The 6,979-nt window shown below is 33.0% G+C and overlaps 1 long non-coding RNA gene across 1 annotated transcript; it reads left to right on the plus strand.

Moving 5' to 3' along the window:
* The first annotated feature begins 1,056 nt into the window (after window positions 1-1,056).
* Window positions 1,057-4,624, plus strand: LOC137399788 (uncharacterized). The gene is made up of 3 exons (XR_010979174.1): window positions 1,057-1,245; window positions 1,698-1,856; window positions 3,691-4,624. It is a non-coding gene; the product is annotated as an uncharacterized lncRNA (long non-coding RNA).
* The last annotated feature ends 2,355 nt before the right edge of the window (window positions 4,625-6,979 follow it).

Raw genomic sequence — 6,979 nt, forward strand, 5'->3', positions numbered from 1 at the left:
TTTCTATCAGTTTGTCTCTTGACTTATTTTAGTTAATCTGAGGGTTTATAGCTAATTTGTAATAGTTAGATATCTGTTGATATAGGTTTGGTGTACTGACTAGTATTAATACAGAGAGTTTCCAATATTCTTAAATTGGAAAACAGTCGATCAAAGCCACAAGTAAGCTTGTGTCCGTCTTTTGGCACAATCTATCAATTGCGAATTTAAAAATACAAGCCGGCCATTGATGAAAGATGTTTGATTTATTTTGCCAAAGTGAAGTTGCCTAAAGGTGACAGAGTCAGTGCAACTTTTTTGATTTTTTACAATATTATAAAGAGTCTTGTTCATCTAAACTCTCTACCATGACAATTGTGTTCCAAATTTTATATATCTATATCACTAGGAATCACTATATATATCACTAGGACCTTTAAAATAGCTTTATATTGTTTTAGGCTCTAAATTTGTTAATTAAAAAGACAAGGTTTAGTATTTTAGTTTAAAATTATACAAAAAGTGCTTCAAAGAAACAAAATGCTTTTTGCTAAAATTTTTGTAAAGCATTTTTCGAAAAAAATTAATTTTGTGTACAAAACCTTTGATGCATTCCAAAAGAAATTTTTTATGCCCAACATCAAAATCTTTACCTAGTACACAATATTGAGAATAATCTTCTTGTTCTAGCTTCAAAGGCTTGTAGTTAAAGTTTATCAGCTTTTCTATCTGAGAATGTGATAATATTTTATTCTAAAAACTTTTGAAAATTTCTGTAATGTCATTACGAATAGCTGTTTCATTTCTAAATGAAAGTGAAACTGACAAGAGAAAGCAATCAACTCTTAGACACATAGTTGAGTTGAGAGGATAACTACTAATTGAAAAGGAAGTAATCAACCCTTAGACATATAGTTGAGTTGAGAAGATAACTACTAATTGAAAAGGAAGTAACAACCATTGAACTTAAAACCCCTGGAATGGCAAGAGGTCATTCGCGAGTACGGAAATCCGGTCGACGCCATTATCAGTTAATGTTCAAGTTAATTTCATTGTGTTCAATGTGAGAAAGAAATCTAATTTCAGATTTAACAGCTATGAAAGGTCACGAATACACCGCTCAATCAAAGGAACAGACTACTGAGATTGCTACTAATAATTTATGTACGAGAGATAAGGGTGTAGGTGCACAGTGCTATTGCTATTCCATGAACTGCAAAAACCGCAAGAATGGACTTTTAAAGGAAAAGGCATGACATTTCACAAGTGAGTCACTTCTACTACTAGTTCTGTTACTATTGCTCAAGTCTACGACTACTAATAGTTGTGCAACTACTAGTTAGTACTGCCATTAGTTAGTTCCACTACACTAGTCACTGGGTGAGTGAGAGTCGATCAGTGTCACTACTGAGTGTACGAGTTTGACTGTATTTTGTCGGTGATTAGATAAATTTATAAGCTAGTGAGTGAAATGTTCTTCCTTCAGAACGAAGGTTTTTTATTATTTAAATTTTGAATTTTTTTTATATTAATATTTTGGAACTACAACCCATTAGGTTATTTCTAAATATTTATATTTGAAGGAAGTGTTTGTCGTGCTTATAATATTATTTATTGTTGTACCTGGATCTAGCTAGCAGTAAGGAGATAAGAGTAATAATACTATTGTTATTACTACTGTTGCTAACTAACTACTACAGTTTCATTTTAATTTTTAGATTTCCAAACAAAGCAACTGAGAACTCTCGTTATTTACAATGGTATCGCAACCGCAGAAGAGTGAATAAGCCTGATCCTTGAGCACTTATCTGCAACGAACATTTCAATGATCCATGTTTTAACAGCAGGTTAAAACGTTTGACTGAAGCCATTTAAAGGTAATATTTTTCAATGTTGAATGATACTTTTCAATGATTAAATTTAAAACCAAATTGTCAAGCACAGTGCTGCAAGGTTGCTCAACTTAAAGTAGCTATATCTAAAAAAAATTTAGAAACCTCAAACAGCACCCAAAACAGTGACAGCTGCCACAGCAAGTGCCTATGAATATGTCTGCAGCTTAGCAGTTGTGTGATCTGTTCTCTGTGATTCTTCATCTTCGTTTCTGGGATTTAATGTCCAACCAATGATATACAGCCCCAAAGGATAGCCGACGGCGCTCATATGGGCGGGGTTTAATGATGAAGCTCTGTTGGGATTAACCCGAACACGGCACCCAAACAAACAAATATGCTGAATAAAGCACCTTGTAAATTTACGAATATTATGAACTATAGTGGTTATTTTACTTATCTGTTGAATTCATTTTGTTGTCAAATAAATATAGTATCCCAATATTGTCACCGTTATGATCAGTCAGTTGCCATTCACAAGCATTCATGATATTAATAGTCACAATCGTAAAATAGCTCAAATTCGGTTTTGCATTTAGATTTTGAGTATGAAAACTACACTGCACAGCTTTGCCTGCTGTCCCATCTCATTGGCAAGGTAAAACAATGTGAAACCGATGAAAGACTTTGTCAATTTATATTAGGGGTGGCAAAATATTAATCAAAAACTAGAAAAAAAATGCCGTTGTTCGGGTAATTATATTCAACTTTAGGCATATACTACAACCTTTACTAATTTTAAAATTACTAAAAGTAGGTAATTTGAAATGTTTTATTTTGAATAGATACATTATTTTGGTTAGGTATTACCCCTACATTGCAGAAATTCAATGTTTGCTATTGTGACCCGCGGGGTCTACTGGCTGAATAAGCTAATGAAACGATAACAGCGATTCGTGTTTTTTAAAACCTAACAAGGCAACGCGACCCCCCCCCCCCCCCCCCCCCGCGAGAGTTGTTTGCTTTGAAACCCAGGCTAGCACAATCCTAATAGAGCTCCATCATTAAACCCCGCCCATATGATAGCCGTCGGCTATCCTTTTGGGCTGTATATCATTGGTCCAACACATAAATTATGCTGTCCTTTTTATCAAATGTTAACTGTGTAAATGTTTTTTTCATTTCCTAGTTGTTGTAATAAAACTACATAATACTCCTGCAAATCATAAATTCCAAATTGATAGCAATAACTTGCAATTTAGAACACAAAACATCTTTTTGGAACAAAAAAAAAATCAAAAAAATCGATTTAAATAAAAAAAAAATCAAATAAAACAATAGAAATCGATTTTTTTGATTTAAAAAAAATCATCGATTTTTAACAACCCTGCCTACAACACAACAGGGTAAGACATGGTGAATCTTTTCATATCAAATAACGGTAATGTGAATTTTGTTGCAAGTCAACCATTAAGCTTTATGCCTAAGATGGGTGTGAATGACTTCCAGTGAAAATTGCTACATTTTCATTTTACATAGCGATATGGTAACATTTTGAGCTGTTTTATTTTCATTTATTTTATTACTTGTATGGTTGTTTATTAAGGGTACTATGTTTATGTGAATAAGACATTCATTTTTGTTGATTTTATGTAATTGTTATAATTGATGCTTTTGTTTAGGGGGTTGGAATAATAATCCTACTGTTACTCAGTTTAAGGCTACCTTCGCAAACTTATCATCAAATGTGGTGCAGAATCAGATGCTAGTAAGACAGGTAATGTTACTGCTCAAAACGAGATTCTCATCATACAGGCTACTCCAGAAGTTGATCAGTTTGTGGAACTCAATGATTTCAGATGTCAAATTTCTGTTATAGGTAACAGTATAGTCTATATAGTTGGCTACATTGTGCAAAAGCTAACTAAAGTGCTGTCGTGACATTGGCCGTCAGTTGCTGGTTACCACTAAGTCAAATATCCAGTACCGACATCTCTATACTCTACTCAAGCTACAAAACAATGGAGGATTGGTGCGTCCATCAGACGATGTCATCAGGATCCTGCTAGTTGCAGATCAATACTTTCGTATTCATACAAAGCCAGATCCACTCCATTGTGTGGTGTATTTTATCAGTAGTGTAAGGTCTAGTGATGTGTTATGCTTTGGGAAACACCTTACGGATACGGCAGATGGCATATCCAACCACTGCGTCATTGATGAAAAACTTTATTCAGTCATTTTATGATCTCCGACAGCACCATTATGCTAAAATCCTGCACTCAAACTGCAAAGTGCATCTTTGTGGCATACAATACTAAAGTAGTACTTTTTAAAGGCCAGTAACAATATAATCGCTGTAATATTCATCTGCAGCTGTTGTTGTGCTGTTATTCCTAATCTAATTTAGTTCTAAGAAACTGATGCACCTTGGCTCAATATCCACTTCTATACAAATCTCCTTTTACACAGTTTCTGTAACGTATATGTATAAGTTTAATCATCTGATTACACTAATTCCTGCATTTCCTTGTTTGCATTATTTTGATTATTCTCTATTACAACGGTTTTTCATTTCCGTTTAGTTGTTGCAGTAGTTCATTCCATCTTTTACAGATACTGTATTATACATATCATACATTCATAAGCTATTATCACATAAATCTTGAAAACAGTTTCTGTTTTGGCAGCATACCTATGTGTTGTTTTTATCGAAATACTTCATTTGCTAAGTTTTTCCATATGCATTTTTGCATATGTAATATAAATTTTAATATAATGGAACAGTTGTTATTTGCCTGAATATATCATTTGCTGGGTTTATGCATTTGTAATACAACAGTTTGAATGAGTAACATGGTCCACGAAAATCTATTATACATCTACTTATCATTTGATATATTCTACTCCATATGTTATAAATAGGTTTTCTTCTATCAGGGCACTCTAAACGTTGTGTAGGAGTAGCTTTCATTAACACCCAGCTGGAAAATAACTATTCAACATGTACATTTCTGTCATTTTTCTTCGTTTGTTTACAAACGGAACTAGCATTCGATTAGCTCTCCAATATGGCGCATACGTTTACGTATTATTATCAACGTAAAAGTCACGTGATTGCCATTCCAGGGGTTTTAAGTTCAATGGTAACAACCCTTAGACACGTTGTTGAGTTGAGAGGATAACTACTGATTAAAAAGGAAATAATCAACCCTTAGATACATATTGAGTCGAGAGGATAACTACTAATTAAAGAGGAAATCTTCAACCCTTGGATACATAGTTACAGTGTATCTTATAGCAAATCGTTAAATTGAGATGTAATAAATTTTTCTCTTAGATGGGCGTATTGTGCTTCATTTGTTATTACGCCTGGTCTACACGTTAAATTGAACAGCGAATAAACACATAGATTTCGGTAAGTTACTCACCCCATTAGTTTATTATTAGTTAGAGTACTTATTTAATGTACCTATCCACATCGGTTCGATCAAGTCTAGGTCTAAGTCTAAGTCGTTCATTACTATCTTTGGTTCTACAAAACAATTACCTGTTAAGATATTTTTTGTTTCCGATATAAAATTTGTTGAAGAGGATAATTATAGGCATAGTGTCAACAGACTGATAAAAAAGGTAAATTGATATGATTGCCTACAATAACCAGTGCCTAAAGATTAGTAGCAGTGCAAGCTACTGTTTAAACAAAGGCTCAAAGTAAAAACAAGCACACCTTTTTTTGCCCCGTCTTCGGTGGTGGTGGTTTTGTCAGCAATACTCTTAATTGGCAATACCTTAGGCTGAGAATCATTATCCGACATGTTGTGTGCAAACGATTGTATTAATTACACCAAATGTTCCCTTGAGATAATTGATAACTGATAACTATCTTGGCTGCAGCGATCTGACTTAAAAAGAAATTAACGGAAATGAAGCGTGGCCCAGTAGTGTTTCGTTAACACAAAAAATGAGCGCGTCTATAAAATACTATGGTTAATCATATTTATTATTTTTTATAAGTGGGAAAACTTTGGTAATAACTGAAAATCTCATAACCATTTGAGTGGGTTTTTTAAGAAATTGTGGTAAAAACCTATGGATTCCAAATCGCTCATCAATTACCTCAAATCTAGGCTTATTACATTATTACATAGGCCTATATTCGAGGTATTTCTGTGCATGATGCACTGATAGTTGAGTCGAAAGCATAACTACTAATTATTTTAAGAAAAAATAATCAACCCTTAGTTTAATAGTTGAGTCGAGAGCATAACTCTAACTAAAAAGGAACTAATCAACCCTTAGATAATGTAAATAGTTGAGTCAAGAGAATAACTCTAATTAAAGAAGAAATAATCAAACCTTAGATACATAGTTGAGTCGAGAAGATAACTACTAGTTAGAAATGTTTTAAAGTAAGTTAGTTTGTTTATAGCTTGCAGTTGAAGTCAGAAGTTAAAATTTGAGTTTCCAGAGCCCTATTTGTATTGATTTAGACTTTTCTCATCCATCGTTGCATATGAACCATTATCATGCTATAATAAGTAACAGGAATCTATTTTGAGTATTTCACCAAAAGGACCCAGAATGAATCATGCTTTTCCTGTATTATGAAACAAAGATGTATTAAAACTGAAACTGCCTTGAGCAGAAAGAAATAATAATTTACTGAAATCGTTTTTTGGAATATTGTGTACATGTTGGAAAAATTGAGTCTGTGTTTACTTGTAGCACTGAATCCTTGGTATAGAACATTTTACCATAATGTTATGGCAACTGACTATTCCCAATTGTGAAAAGTACTTATTTGATTTGTTTGTCTTTAAACAAAATTGAAGGTTGTTTTGTCAGCCATTAATGACACACAAATCTTGATAGCGATTGAATGCCTTGAATCTGCTAGTTTACTTTAGAGCGAATTATATTATGAAGATATAATATATATGGACAATAATATAATAGATATAATATATATATTGGACAAATACCTTTGATAGCCAAACATCAATTAACAATGCTAATTCATTTTGATATTTGTCATGTCACAAGCATCACGTGATGGAGCAAACTTTATCACGAGAAAACCATAGACCTATTAACTATAATACTTAATAGTTAATATAATTAATATAGTATAGTTAATAGGTTTGTTTGAGAAAACAATCAAGACA

The sequence above is a fragment of the Watersipora subatra genome, chromosome 7 (genome assembly GCF_963576615.1).
Source record: "Watersipora subatra chromosome 7, tzWatSuba1.1, whole genome shotgun sequence".
Classification (NCBI taxonomy): Eukaryota; Metazoa; Bryozoa; class Gymnolaemata; order Cheilostomatida; family Watersiporidae; genus Watersipora; species Watersipora subatra.